Source organism: Anabrus simplex, chromosome 5 (assembly GCF_040414725.1).
Source record: "Anabrus simplex isolate iqAnaSimp1 chromosome 5, ASM4041472v1, whole genome shotgun sequence".
Taxonomy (NCBI): domain Eukaryota; kingdom Metazoa; phylum Arthropoda; class Insecta; order Orthoptera; family Tettigoniidae; genus Anabrus; species Anabrus simplex.
Genome location: NC_090269.1, coordinates 5,404,686 through 5,419,363, shown reverse-complemented (window position 1 = coordinate 5,419,363; position 14,678 = coordinate 5,404,686). Strand labels below are relative to the sequence as shown.

At 42.5% G+C, this 14,678-nt stretch overlaps 1 protein-coding gene across 3 annotated transcripts in view; it reads left to right on the top strand.

Annotated features, from left to right (window-relative positions):
* The window catches only part of LOC136873656 (uncharacterized), a 482,836-nt gene that overhangs the window by 167,421 nt on the left and 300,737 nt on the right, over nt 1-14,678 (top strand). The window contains exons 1-2 of one of the 3 annotated variants that reach the window (XM_067146728.2): nt 9,595-9,638; nt 14,106-14,154. The gene's annotated coding sequence lies outside the window, so the exon portion shown is untranslated. Of the gene's footprint in view, nt 1-9,594; nt 9,639-14,105; nt 14,155-14,678 lie in introns of those variants that run through there. The other 2 variants (XM_067146731.2, XM_067146729.2) reach the window with 2 other exon arrangements.

The following is a 14,678-nucleotide window of genomic DNA, read 5'->3' as shown; positions in this document are numbered from 1 at the left end:
GAACGCCATTATAGGTAGTCCTGAAGATGGTTTTCCGTGGTTTCCGATTTTCACTCGAAGCACATGATTAACTAAGTTGATGATCACTTCATTCCCCAGTTCCTGCCCTCTCCTATCGCACTGTCCCCAGAGCTGCTGGAACGTGAAACCACTAGCAACATAAATAAATAAATAAATAAATAAATAAATAAATAAATAAATAAATAAATAAATAAATAAATAAATAAATAAATAAATAAAGTGTCCCTGATCGTTCCCAATGAGCGTAGAGCCGTGTTGCGACGTGCTCTCGGGAACTCGTGTGTTGCTTGTTCAACACTTGGCACAGCTTTCGAAATATACCCAATTTTTTTTACTGCTTCCACTTTCTCTGAGCTTCGTGATTCCTGTTAGTTGTCGTGTATCCACATGTCAGACTTTTAAGCGCTCCATGATCTCATATTGAGTAACACTGGCCCACAATAAATATCACAACGAAGTTTCAGCCAGCTATCGGCTACTCCCTTCCTCCCCTTTCCCTCAATAGTCCTTCCTTCCGGTCTCGTCCTAGTTCGTTCCTTCTTGGTCTCGTCAGATCAAATCAATCAAGCCAGTCATCAGTTATCTGCGATTAGAGCTCTTTCCCTAAGAGTTATTTACCTAAATTTTTCTTTAACATTTTCAAAGAATTTGAAAATTTATCGAACATTTACCTTGTTAAATTATTCTCCACTCCTCCTCCTATAAACGAATAAATGCCCCAATTTGTCCTCTTGAATTACAACGTTATCTTGATATCACGATCTTTCCTACCATTAAAGGGCCCCCTCTACCTTATTCGTCCACTCCATTTCTCCAGTGACCGGTCGCAACATACCACTTAGTCGAGCAGCTCCTGTCATTACTCCTAAGCCTTCTGGGCCCAAAGTCTGGAACATTTGAACACTACTCTTTTGTCGGAAGTCACGCAGAAGAAATTGACATTTTACAGTTCTTGTGACAAGTAATTCTGGCGCGGTATGTCTCTAATTGAATCCTCCCAGTTTTAATTACTGCGTTGATGGGGGTGAAAGTTCCTTAATAATAATAATAATAATAATAATAATAATAATAATAATAATAATAATAATAATAATAATAACGTTTTCTGCTTTACGTTCCACTAACTACTTTCGCGGTTTTCGGCGACGCCGAGGTCCACGAATTTAGCCTCGCAGGAGTTCTTTTACGTGCCAGTAAACTTACCGACACGAGGCTGACGTATTTGAGGACCTTCATATACCACCGGACTGACCCATGATCGAACTGTGTGAGAAAAGTTCACCGAGCTCGATAGCTGCAGTCGCTTAAGTGCGGCCAGTATCCAGTATTCGGGAGATAGTAGGTTCGAATTCCACTGTCGGCAGGCCTGAAGATGAATTTCTGTGCTTTCCCATTTTCACACCAGGCAAATGCTGGGGCTGTACCTTAATTAAGGCCACGGTCGCTTTCTTCCAACTCCTAGCTCTTCCCTGTCCCATCGTCTCCATAAGACCTATCTGTGTCGGTGCGACGTAGCTAAAGCTACTAGCAAAAAAAAAAGGAAAGTTCATCATTGGGGTAAACGGGATTGTAAATAAAGGGTACAGATCTGAGGGTATTTAGGGGTTTTACTGTAGGCCTACCAGGTATATGCATAAATTCTTGCCCGTTTTCTTTTCGCTAAAAGAAACCACGTAATTTTCAAAGGGAATTTATTTTTTTGTTTATTCAAAATATTGGCCGTCGGCTTCGACACACTTCGCCATCTTTCAGGTAAGTTATGAATACCATGCCAGAAAAACTGCTTGTACTTTGCGGTAAACCATTCGTCGAGCCATTTTCCAACTTCCTTGAAACTGCTGCAGTGCTGCTCTGCGAGCGGGTGCCCCATTGATGCGAAGAGGTGATAGTCAGATGGCGCCAGGTCAGGCGAGTACGGCGGCTGCGGAACGATGTCCCAGCCAAGCGATTGAAAAGTGTCTTTCACTGGTTTGGCTGTGTAAGACGGCGCGTTGCCGTGTCTTCTGGCCCATTCCGGTCGTCTTATATCAATGCGTAATTTAAATTATTCATTTGTTGGCGAAAGGGTTGTGCATTAACGGTTTCGCCGGGCTTCAAGAGTTCACAATACCGCTCTCGTGTTTCACCACGTTTAAACCACGTCTCACATTGATAGAGCGTGCTCACCACATGTTTCCTGCTTTCAATGACACCGCTCAAACTTGTTCCTCTACTAATGTCATTTCACGCCATCTCCCCACTGACAGCTCGGAATATACCATTTAGTCGAGTAGCTCGTCTCCTTTCTCCCAAGTCATGCCAGCCCAAACTTTGCAACATTTTTGTAACGCTACTCTTTTGTCGGAAATCACCCATAACAAATCGAGCTGCTTTTCTTTGGATTTTTCCCAGTTCTTGAATTAAGTAATCCTGGTGAGGGTCCCATACACTGGAACCATACTCTAGCTGGGGTCTTACCAGAGACTTATATGCCCCTCCTTTACATCCTTACTATAACTCCTAAAACCCTCATAACCGTGTGCAGAGATCTGTACCCTTTATTTACAATCCCATTTATGTGATTTCCCCAATGAAGATCTTTCCTTATATTAACACCTAGATAATTACAATGATCCCCAAAAGGAACTTTCACACCATCAACGCAGTAATTAAAACTGAGAGGACCCTTTTCCTACTTGTGAAACTCACAACGTGACTTTTAACCCCGTTTATCATCATACCACATGTCACAACATTATCGAGGTCATTATGCAGTTGCGCACAATCTTGTAACTTATTTATTACTCTATACGGAATAACATCATCTCCAAAAAGCCTTACCTCTGATTCCACTCCTTTACACATATCATTGATATATATATAAGAAAACATAAAGGTCCAATAATACTGCCTTGAGGAATTCCCCTCTTAATTATTACAGGGAGAGATAAAGCTTCGCCGACGCTAATTATCTGAGATCTATTTTCTAGAAATAGAGCAACCCATTCAGTTACTCTTTTGTCTAGTCCAATTGCACTCATTTTTGCCAGTAGTCTCCCATTATCTACCCTATCGAATGCCTTAGATACGTCAATCGCGATACAGCACATTTGACCTCCTGAATCCTGGATATCTGCTGTATCTTGCTGGAATCCTACAAGATGAGCTTCAGTGGAATAACCTTTCCTAAACCCGAACTGCCTTCTATCGAACCACTTATTAATTTCGCAAACATGTCTAATATAAACAGAAAGAATGCTTTCCCAAAGCTGACATGCAATTCGTCAAACTTACTGGCCTGTAATTTTCAGCTTTATGTCTATCACCCTTTCCTTTGTACACAGGGGCTACTATAGCAACTCTCCATTCGTTTAATATAGCTCCTTCATGCAAACAATAATCAAATAAGTACTTCAGATAAGGTATATATCCCAACCCATTGTCTTTAGTACCAGGTGGCTCAAGGTCGCCGTACTGTCTACTTATAAATGTCCCGCATGCATAAGTGATGTGCGGGGTGTCTACCAACTGATTTTAACAGGGGAACTACTGCCAGCGGGCAGGTTTCGTCAGAATATGAAGAGATAAGAAACAAAGTCACACTCGCAGCATGTTACTCAGCGCTGGCGGTCGAATGCACTCCTTGCATTAGTAAACATCGTTTTCGACCGCATAGTTCTAGGCTGGTGTATGGTACAGCCGCACTATATTTACTGTCTGCTTATCGCCAATGGCTAGTGTGTTCAGCAGCGACGAATACATAGACATTATTTTAATCTGGACAACCCGGTAGGAAGCTCCAAACAGACGTCTGCCTTCTACACAAGTATTTCACCGAACAGTATCGTTTTTGTTTCATACAAGCAACTCTTTTACCGAGTGGAATGTCTACACATGTATAAATTAACAAGTGATTATATTTCCTTTTCTGCATCTTTGGCGTGTTAACAAACAGTAGCGGCGATTAGGGGGTGGGGCGTGGAGGGAAAGTCGCCCCCGCCCCTCGCCACTTTGTGGAGTAAACATTACATGTTCACTTTAGCCACCTGGAACTAGGAATTATTATTATTATTTGTTTTGCTAATTGCTTTACGTCGCACCGACACAGATAGGTCTTATGGGGACGATTTCCTCTCCTTGGATTGTGATTCATTTCCCGAATTCCTTTTTGATTTCCATCAGCGCCTCTTCAATATAAACATTGAAAAAATCAAAATGCTCGATGTTGAAAGATCTGCTCCTCAACGAGACACTTCCCCAACCAGCTCGTCCTTCCCGAGAAAGTGGAAGTGCCAGAACTTTGCCCTGGAAGCGAATTTCAGTTCATGCAAAACTAGACCCTTGTTTGAAGGTCACAGCTCGCTAGTTGTAGTGGTGAAGTAATGAGTTTCAACACAGAGTCTGATATGTCACTTGAGCAACACGATTTACAGTGTGGTAATACTGCAGGAGATTAGCAAACCTCTAGTTCCGTTCACTTCATTGAGGAGTTTCCAGGTCCCGACGATTACTGTTTTAAGAGGAAGAACCAACAACTGGCATCTTCATTTTAACACACGGCTGTCCATGTGATCCGCCGTGATGGAACTAGTGGTACAAGGAAAGGACCAGGGATAGTCCTTGCCAACCTTCGAAAATTGAAAACTGTACAGAAACTCAAAATAAGCCGTATTCTTTATAATAAAACCGTGCAGTAGTAATATTCACCCAAATACACAAATTCAATAAAATACGTGCGATAACAGCAAGTAGCTGTTGCTGGCAGGACCTAGTGTTTACAGCGCACTATATTTTCTGGTTAGGCTAGAGCAATATTTTACTTTCACTGGCCTGTCTCAGACTCATCCTTGGCTTTGACAACATGAAAACCGGGCAAGTTGGCCGTGCGGTTACGGGCGCGCAGCTGTCAGATTGCATCCGGGAGATAGTGGGTTCGAACCCCTCTCTCGGCAGCCCTGAAGATGGTTTTCCGTGGTTTCCCATTTTCACACTAGACAAATGCTGGGACTGTACCTTAATGAAAGCCACGGCCGCTTCCTTCACACTCCTAGCCCATCGTCGCCATAAGACCTATCTGTGTCTGTGCGGCGTAAAGCAAATCATTAAAAAGGGAAAAGACAACATGAAGGTGACCGAGGTATGAGCGATGCTAGTAATACCATTCTTATGCAGCTGGTGCCAGTTATGAATGGTGTGAAAATGTCGCGTATAGGGCCGGTTGGTGCATGCATTTTAGTGGGCCTGGCTGATTGATATGTAATAGCCACTTCTGGCCCGGTGAGGAAAGCAACGGCAAACTACCTCACTCCTTGTTTCTCTAGTATGTCTCGTCAGTGACGATTACGCTATCGGTGACAGCTTTTGGCGGAGCTATGGAGGATCAAAGTAGCCTTCGGGCTGAATACGCAACATACAACAAGAATAGGCCTACTTAACTGAAACGTATTACTAGAAGTAAAAAAGGCAAAATAAACACCTTCACATGTTGGATGAAGACGTAGCCACTTCCTATACTGTCTGTACTCTCCCACGACTGCCTGTATATTTGTTTCCTTCTGAGTGTTTTAACAAAAGGTCTTAATTTTTTGGGTGTCGAAGGGCCTGCTTTATTTTTGGAATCAGAAGTTAACCGCATCTTTACTTATTTAACCTTAAAATAATCACCACAGAAAATAAGATATGCTTAATTAATACAGTCACCAAGAAACTGCACTGCACATCACAATAATATTCATAAGCTTGACGAAATCACATTATCCGTAAGATTCAGAACTAGACACCACACTTTACACTGCTTAAGAATCGACTGTCCGAGTTCGGTGTTGGCTGACTGTGACAGTTGAAGTTGGGTAATCCCAGCCTCAGAGTGAGACAGAAAACTCGCACGTGTCAGGCTATTCAGTCGCTGCATTGGTTGATCTGGAACCAGCTCAAAGCTCGGGAGTCCCCTGGAGAAATGTAGCCCATGTCAGCATATCCAGGAAATGAGGTATGTTCTAACAGGAGAAAAAATAATTTTGCATATAAAATCTGAACATTTCCAATTTTAAAATTTAAAATTTCGCAGAACCGTATATAACATTCGAACAATACGCCGAAAATGTGCGGTTCAGAGGCACGGTTGGCAACACTGCCAGCAATTAGATGGTTGGACCAGATTATACCTCTAAAGGCCTCTGTCACAAAGTAGAAGATTGGGTGAAATGGAGAGAGATCAGGAGATGTAAACAAGTTACGAGACAGAGACAGAGAGAGAAAGAATGCGAAAGCGCCAGAACTCACGTTGCCATGGTTACTGAAAATCGTTCCACAGATAAAGTTGTAGGCTGAGAGTCTTTACTTTAAAGGTACTCATACCTGACTGGCCCAGAGCCAGTCCACGGAGCACGTTTCAGTGGCTCGCCCAGCCACTTGCTAACCAGGTACAGATGGAGGTTGACAACTTGTCTTGAGTTTGTGCCAGAGACTCGGGTGTTGAAAGTCCCAAGATCAATGCAAGACAGGTGTCGTTAGCAAACCGTCGCCAAGTGTCAGGATACGCCAGAGAAACGTGAAAGAATGAAAACAGAAAATAATGTCCATTTTTAAAGTATCCTGAAAGTGCAAACTGATACATCAAGCCCCGAGGGAGTGTTAGAGAAATCATTCGGAACATTAACTAGTTAACGAGTCATCATCTAGTCACAAACCTGTGACACTAGTAACAGTGACAAACTAGCGATCTGCAAAGTCTCACGTCTGACGCTGGTTCTGTGTGGCCAAGGCATGAAATCAACCATAAAAAGTAGAAGAAACCACTTTTCCATTTGCTAAAATCAAATCGGTTATGGTCATTCATCAACGGCTGCATATTTCAGATGATCGGCAGCCTTTAACAGTCACATCTAACTTGACGTTCCGTGGCTCTGATCACGTTATTAACTGTCACGTATAACTTCAGGTTCCGTGGCTCTGATCACGATATTAACAGTCACATCTAACTTGACGTTCCGTGGCTCTGATCACGATATTAACAGTCACATCTGACTTGAGCTCCCATAGCTCTGATCACGATAATAACAGTCACATCTAACTTGAGCTTCCGTAGCTCTGATCACGATAATAACAGTCACATCTAACTTGACGTTCCGTGGCTCTGATTACGATATTAACAGTCACATCTAACTTGAGCTTCCGTAGCTCTGATCACGATATTAACAGTCACATCTAACTTGAGCTTCCGTAGCTCTGATCACGATATTAACAGTCACATCTAACTTGACGTTCCGTGGCTCTGATTACGATATTAACAGTCACATCTAACTTGACGTTCCGTGGCTCTGATTACGATATTAACAGTCACATCTAACTTGAGCTTCCGTAGCTCTGATCACGATATTAACAGTCACATCTAACTTGACGTTCCGTGGCTCTGATTACGATATTAACAGTCACATCTAACTTGACGTTCCGTGGCTCTGATCACGGTATTAACAGTCACATCTAACTTGACGTTCCGTGGCTACGATTACGATATTAACAGTCACATCTAACTTGACGTTCCGTGGCTCTGATCACGATATTAACAGTCACATATAACTTGAGGTTCCGTGGCTCTGATTACGATATTAACAGTCACATCTAACTTGAGCTTCCGTAGCTCTGATCACGATAATAACAGTCACATCCAACTTGACGTTCCGTGGCTCTGATTACGATATTAACAGTCACATCTAACTTGAGCTTCCGTAGCTCTGATCACGATATTAACAGTCACATCTAACTTGAGGTTCCGTGGCTCTGATTACGATATTAACAGTCACATCTAATTTGACGTTCCGTGGCTCTGATCACGATATTAACAGTCACATCTAACTTGAGGTTCCGTGGCTCTGATCACGATATTAACTGTCACGTATAACTTGTGGTTCCGTGGCTCTGATCACGATGTTAACTGTCACGTATAACTTGTGGTTCCGTGGTTATGATCACGATATTAACAGTCACATCTAACTTGAGGTTCCGTGGCTCTGATCACGATATTAACTGTCACGTATAACTTGTGGTTCCGTGGTTATGATCACGATATTAACAGTCACGTATAACTTGTGGTTCCGTGGCTCTGATCACGATATTAACTGTCACGTATAACTTGTGGTTCCGTGGTTATGATCACGATATTAACTGTCACGTATAACTTGTGGTTCCGTGGTTATGATCACGATATTAACAGTCACGTATAACTTGTGGTTCCGTGGTTATGATCACGATATTAACAGTCACGTATAACTTGTGGTTCCGTGGTTATGATCACGATATTAACAGTCACGTATAACTTGTGGTTCCGTGGTTATGATCACGATATTAACAGTCACGTATAACTTGTGGTTCCGTGGTTATGATCACGATATTAACTGTCACGTATAACTTGTGGTTCCGTGGTTATGATCACGATATTAACAGTCACGTATAACTTGTGGTTCCGTGGTTATGATCACGATATTAACAGTCACGTATAACTTGTGGTTCCGTGGTTATGATCACGATATTAACAGTCACGTATAACTTGTGGTTCCGTGGTTATGATCACGATATTAACAGTCACGTATAACTTGTGGTTCCGTGGTTATGATCACGATATTAACTGTCACGTATAACTTGTGGTTCCGTGGTTATGATCACGATATTGACTGTCACGTATAACTTGTGGTTCCGTGGCTCTGATCACGATATTAACTGTCACGTATAACTTGTGGTTCCGTGGCTCTGATCACGATATTAACTGTCACGTATAACTTGTGGTTCCGTGGCTCTGATCACGATATTAACTGTCACGTATAACTTGTGGTTACGTGGTTATGATCACGATATTAACAGTCACGTATAACTTGAGGTTCCGTGGCTCTGATCACGATATTAACTGTCACGTATAACTTGTGGTTCCGTGGTTATGATCACGATATTAACTGTCACGTATAACTTGTGGTTCCGTGGTTATGATCACGATATTAACTGTCACGTATAACTTGTGGTTCCGTGGTTATGATCACGATATTAACTGTCACGTATAACTTGTGGTTCCGTGGTTATGATCACGATATTAACTGTCACGTATAACTTGTGGTTCCGTGGTTATGATCACGATATTAACAGTCACGTATAACTTGAGGTTCCGTGGCTCTGATCACGATATTAACTGTCACGTATAACTTGAGGTTCCGTGGCTCTGATCACGATATTAACTGTCACGTATAACTTGTGGTTCCGTGGTTATGATCACGATATTAACTGTCACGTATAACTTGTGGTTCCGTGGCTCTGATCACGATGTTAACTGTCACGTATAACTTGTGGTTCCGTGGTTATGATCACGATATTAACAGTCAAGTAAAACTGGCGGGTTGGAGGTCAACGGAGGTTAGGTTCTCCCTTACTCCACACGGTCATGGGCATCAGACATGGATAGGATAGGCTCATCCTCCGCACAGAGGTCACGTGTAAGAGATGGGCCCACGTGCAGATCACCGACAACAGCCGGAGGGCCTGGAGGAGCCGACGTCCTTGGACAGGGCGTGGTCTCGGCGAGCTGGCGGAGTGAAGCTCAGTAGTGTTGGTGCTGTGTGCCAGTGAGTTCCGTGGGGGAGTGTATGGCTCGGCAGGTAGGTCCACCACACCTGCAGACTGCTATTATATTTCAGTTTGTGAATCTGCTAGGAAAACGGAGTGTGATAAATTAGATATATTCTTAACAATTTCTGGAGTAATTTTTAGTAATGTAAATCATTATGATAAACACCTTATAGACATTTAAATGAGATGCATTTCAATTACAATCACGTTCTACATTGTTTCTCGGGAAGAAGAAGGCACTTATTTTCTCTTACAGGCGTATAGTTAGTCGCAGTCCATCTGAAGTCTAGTTCTGCAACACGATACAAGTCACCATAGGCTTGCGATGATAGACTTTATTTGGCGCTTCGCCATCTTCTTTGAAATGCTGAGTGTCACAAGCCGAAGAATTTCAGACAGTATTGCGTGAGCTACTGGTTGCTTTACCAGCTCCTGATTTGTTCTTGTTTTCTCATCAGTCCCTAGACTAGTTGGATGCAGCTTTACTTGTCACCCTACACTATGTTAGTGTTTTACGTAACTACTACATCCTACATCTAGAAGAAGTTGCTTTACGTCGCACCGACACAGATAGCTCTTATGGGGACGATGGGGTAGGAGTTGGAAGGAAGCGACCGTGGCCTCAATGAACGTGGCTGGTGTGAAAGTGGGAAACCACGGAAAACCAACTTCAGGCCTGCCGACAGTGGGGGTCGAACCCACTATCCTGCAGATGCAAGCTCACAGCTACTCGCCCTTAACCTTGGTCCACCTTTACCGTTTTTACCGCTTAAACTTCCCTCAAAAAACTAACTGAATAAGTCCTGGGTGTTTTAGGATGTGCCTGTGGTCAAATTCTGGTCAAGTTTCGCCAAATCGTTCGATCTCCTCTCACCAATTCGATTCATGATTTATTCATTCATGTTTCGATCTCAGCTTGAGCATTCTTCTGTAACACCGCATTTCAAAAGCTTCAATTATCTCTCTTTTTGAACTAGTCATCGTACATATTTCACTTCCACACAATTCCACCTTCCAGACGAAAGTCTTCAAAAACATCTTTCTGATATCCATATCAATGTTCGAAATAAACAATTTTATTTTCTTAATAAAGGCCTTCCATGCTTCTGTTAGTCTTCTGCCATTCTTAGTTACTTTGTTACCGAAGTAACGGTATTCATTTATTTCCTGTAAAACTTCATTTGGTAATCTAATATTTCCCGCATCACCTGATCTAAGAGATGTAAAACTGACAATTAAGCGTGTGGAATAGATTAACAAGGGGGTCTCACAGACCTCAGAAAAAGTTTTAGTAAATCGTAGTATCTTTATCTGCACCTCTCTTTCATCTGAAGTCTTGCAGGTCATTTGCCAAGGTCCCTCAGTGTGCACTTCGCTCCACGTTGTGATGAATCCGGTCAGCAACTTAAACCAATCAACAGCTTTTTATTTAAATTTGATTTACGTCTCACCAACACAGATAGGTTTTAGGCGACGATGGGATAGGAAAGGGCTAGTAGTGGGAAGGAAGTGACCCTGGCCTTATTTAAAGTACACCCCCAACATTTTTCTGGTGTGGAAATGGGAAATTACGGAAAACCATCTTCAGGGCTCGAACCCACTCTCTCCCGAATGCAAGGTGACAGCTACGTGACGCAAACCACACACAAACTTTCTCAGGGAACAGTAACTTATATTAATGACTCGATTGTGCGTAATATAGCGGTCTCAGTGCATTACAGTGTATTTAAAACCAGTTTTTTAACAGAGTGGTATTGTTTTATTTTCAACACTAAACTCTTGGGAAAGGAACTCTTAATATCTAGAGCCCATTACCAAGATTACACTCGAAAGTTGTACAGTGCATGTCATTTTAATTGTCCATCTTTTGTGATGCGATGTGTTACAGTGCTAGCCTTTGGGGCTCATGTGGAGAGGTTTCTTGCTTATGTTGAAGTCTCCGTGTTCGTGTCCTGAGTCTAGTTTTCACTTGGCTATGATTAAGATGTCTAATGCATTGTGTCCTTTTTCTGAATCACGACATCAGATGCTGCTGGATATGTTCTTTGGAAATATGTACACACATGTATCAATAACAGTTTATGCTCGGATTTAAGCAGAATACCATGGATTGTTATTGTTGTTATTATTGCTATTATTGCTATTCAGCACGAATATGCAGATGAATGTATGAAAACAAAATTTACATCATAAAACACAGCCAATAATTAATAATCAGTACATCGTATTGGTTGATCAAACTCTGAATAACGGAGACCAGTGGTATTCAAAGTGTGGTTCGCGGGATCGACTCAAAGCGTACGGAAATTTATCGTAGGAAAGGCATGCGACCTTCACTCGCCAGACAAAACTATTTCATGCCTCAGAGCGTTCAGGGATTCTGAACAAGCGGGATGATCTGCGGATGATGATGACAATGATTATTATTATTATTATTATTATTGTTATTATTATTATTATTATTATTATTATTATTATTATTATTATTATTATTATTATTATTATTATTATTATACGCAACCAGAAAGTTTGAGTACTACTGATGTAGACCATGAAGTGACGGCTGTAGACGAGGTCAAGGAAACAAGTTCAGGACGTCACAACCCAAACTTACAAGATGACATTCTCCCGCCAGTTTTGAACCACTCTGCTGTTTTAATCACCCAATCACTGTGTGACGGGCTGAATGTCTCAGACGGCATAGTGCTTGCCTTTCCTGCTGAGGTTGGCAGGTTCGATAGCGGCTCAAATAGGCTAGTCTGCGGGACAGAGTTCCAGCACGTCAGCGTAATCGAAAATCGTAAAAGCTGTTGATGTAACAGCTCGGACAAGGTCTCTCCCGGTGGCAGCGACAAGAGTTTGTTTAATATGAACGACACATGATCTTCAAAACAGCGGTGTCCGTGTGAGGATAATTATACATTCCTTTAAAAAAATTTAAAAGGTGCGGGGTTTCGTTGAAGGCACAGGTTCGAATTCCATTCGATTCTGGTTTGAGGTTTTCGTTTCGAAACCGTGGCGTCAGGAAGCGCATCTGGTGTTAAAACCCGGCCAAAACTAAAATGAGTCTCGGTGGCTCCTGCTACCCCAGAAATAACTGGGGTAAGCTGAACAAAATAAAAAATGTTATAAAATCGTCACTTCACTTGGATCTTGGAGAAATAACAATGAAGATCGCAAATGACTAGAGGCATTTGAAATGTGGTTCCAGGGAATAATTTTGAAGATTGGATGTGTGGAGAAGAGAACCAATCAAAATGTCCTTCAGAAAATACGAGGGTAGTGAGAACTGCTCCGAACTGCTAGGACCACAAACCCTCATGACTACATCCCAGAAGTAACAGGGGAGTCCGCTCAATGGTCATGCTATGTGAGTTGCATAGACATCAGGGGTACGGCCTATTATGGGCCCTGGAAATCATGTCACTCTCGGTCTAGCCAAATGAATTTACATTCCAACTTATTACTGCATAAATACCCGTGCTCCACACATGATCAATTTAGATGAAGGGAAAATCGTGGGAACAGAGGAAGTGGGTGACCACGGATAAAGAACTTTCAAGATTGAACACAACATTTTCAGCATACAACCCATCAAGGAATGAAATATGTTGAAGAGAGGAACCTATCGATTTAATAAAGACATCCAATTTATTGAAGGTGTTACAAAAGGTGAGGGACCAGAATCTTGGTTACGACACTGGTGTCCTTGTGGTCGTGTCCGGCGGCCGTTGCCCTCTGAGTTGCGTACAGAACATGGTCGCTACAAGTAGGCGGCGTGTTCAAGCACAGTGACTCCTCCTTAACCTCGATAACACAAGATGTTCCTCTATAGAATACAAGCGTGGTATCACCTGACCCTCATGGCTCACAACTTGAGAGCGACGGTTTGCGCCCACGGGGACCATAGCTGAGTCCTGTGGCATTCCTTGTTCTGCTCCAGCCACCGAGGTACTCGATTTGCGAGCCTTACAGTGTCGTCAGTTTTCTTCTTCTTTACGATGAGGGACCACGTGTCATCCTCCTTCTTGTTTCTTGTTCCGTTCTTTCCAGTATTCCTTCATCATTCCGCTATGTTTTAGTCTTCTCTCTGCAGACACCTTTGGACCGTGTTTCCTTTGCTTTTTTCCTTGGAATCCTTCCATTCTTAAAAGTTTCTTTTTAAAAATCTGTCTTTCTATAGTTCCATCTTTGTTATTCTATTTCTTTCTAAATGTTGGTTGACCTTTTGCATCGAGATTGTTGTTGACACTGCAAGTGTCGTGTTTCAGAAGAGCTACACCACTTAACCCTGAATGTTGTACACAACGTAGAACTCGGGCACATCAACTAGTTTGTTATCAAGAACAGCTTAAAAGAAGCTCCGCGAAAGCCTCATATAGTAAATTCACCGGGAAACAGCTGCGGATTGTTCAATTGAACTTGTTTTCAAAACACGCTCATATAAAGTTTTAATTTCTGAAATCAGCTACTGATTCTGTTTCTTTTGTTTGCAGCCCCCGTGTGAGCTCACCACCCGTGAAGTTCCGAGTTCGAAACCATGAGGTAAGTGTAATGTCACGAGTAAGTTTAGTGTATTGGAAGCGAATGACGGAGATGATGATGTTACATTTATTGAGATACAGGGAGTAAAATCACTGTGACACTTCAGCCAGTTGATTACTGCCGTGTGGTTATTTCTAGCCTGGTGCTGCCTTTGTAAGGCAGACCCTCCGGCGAGGGTGGACGCCACCCGCCGTGTTATGTGAGCTGCGTGAGTTAAAGGGAAGTTAAAGACAAAAGAGACATGCAGTCACGGAATCAACGAAATTAACCATTGAATATTAAAGTCTCGATCCTGGGTCTTTCAGCCATAAAAGCGGACATCCAAAGACTATGCCATACAGAGATAAAACATGCACCACCGGGCGAGTTGGCCGTGCGCGTAGAGGCGCGCGGCTGTGAGCTTGCATCCGGGAGATAGTAGGTTCGAATCCCACTATCGGCAGCCCTGAAAATGGTTTTCCGTGGTTTCCCATTTTCACACCAGGCAAATGCTGGGGCTGTACCTTAATTAAGGCCACGGCCAC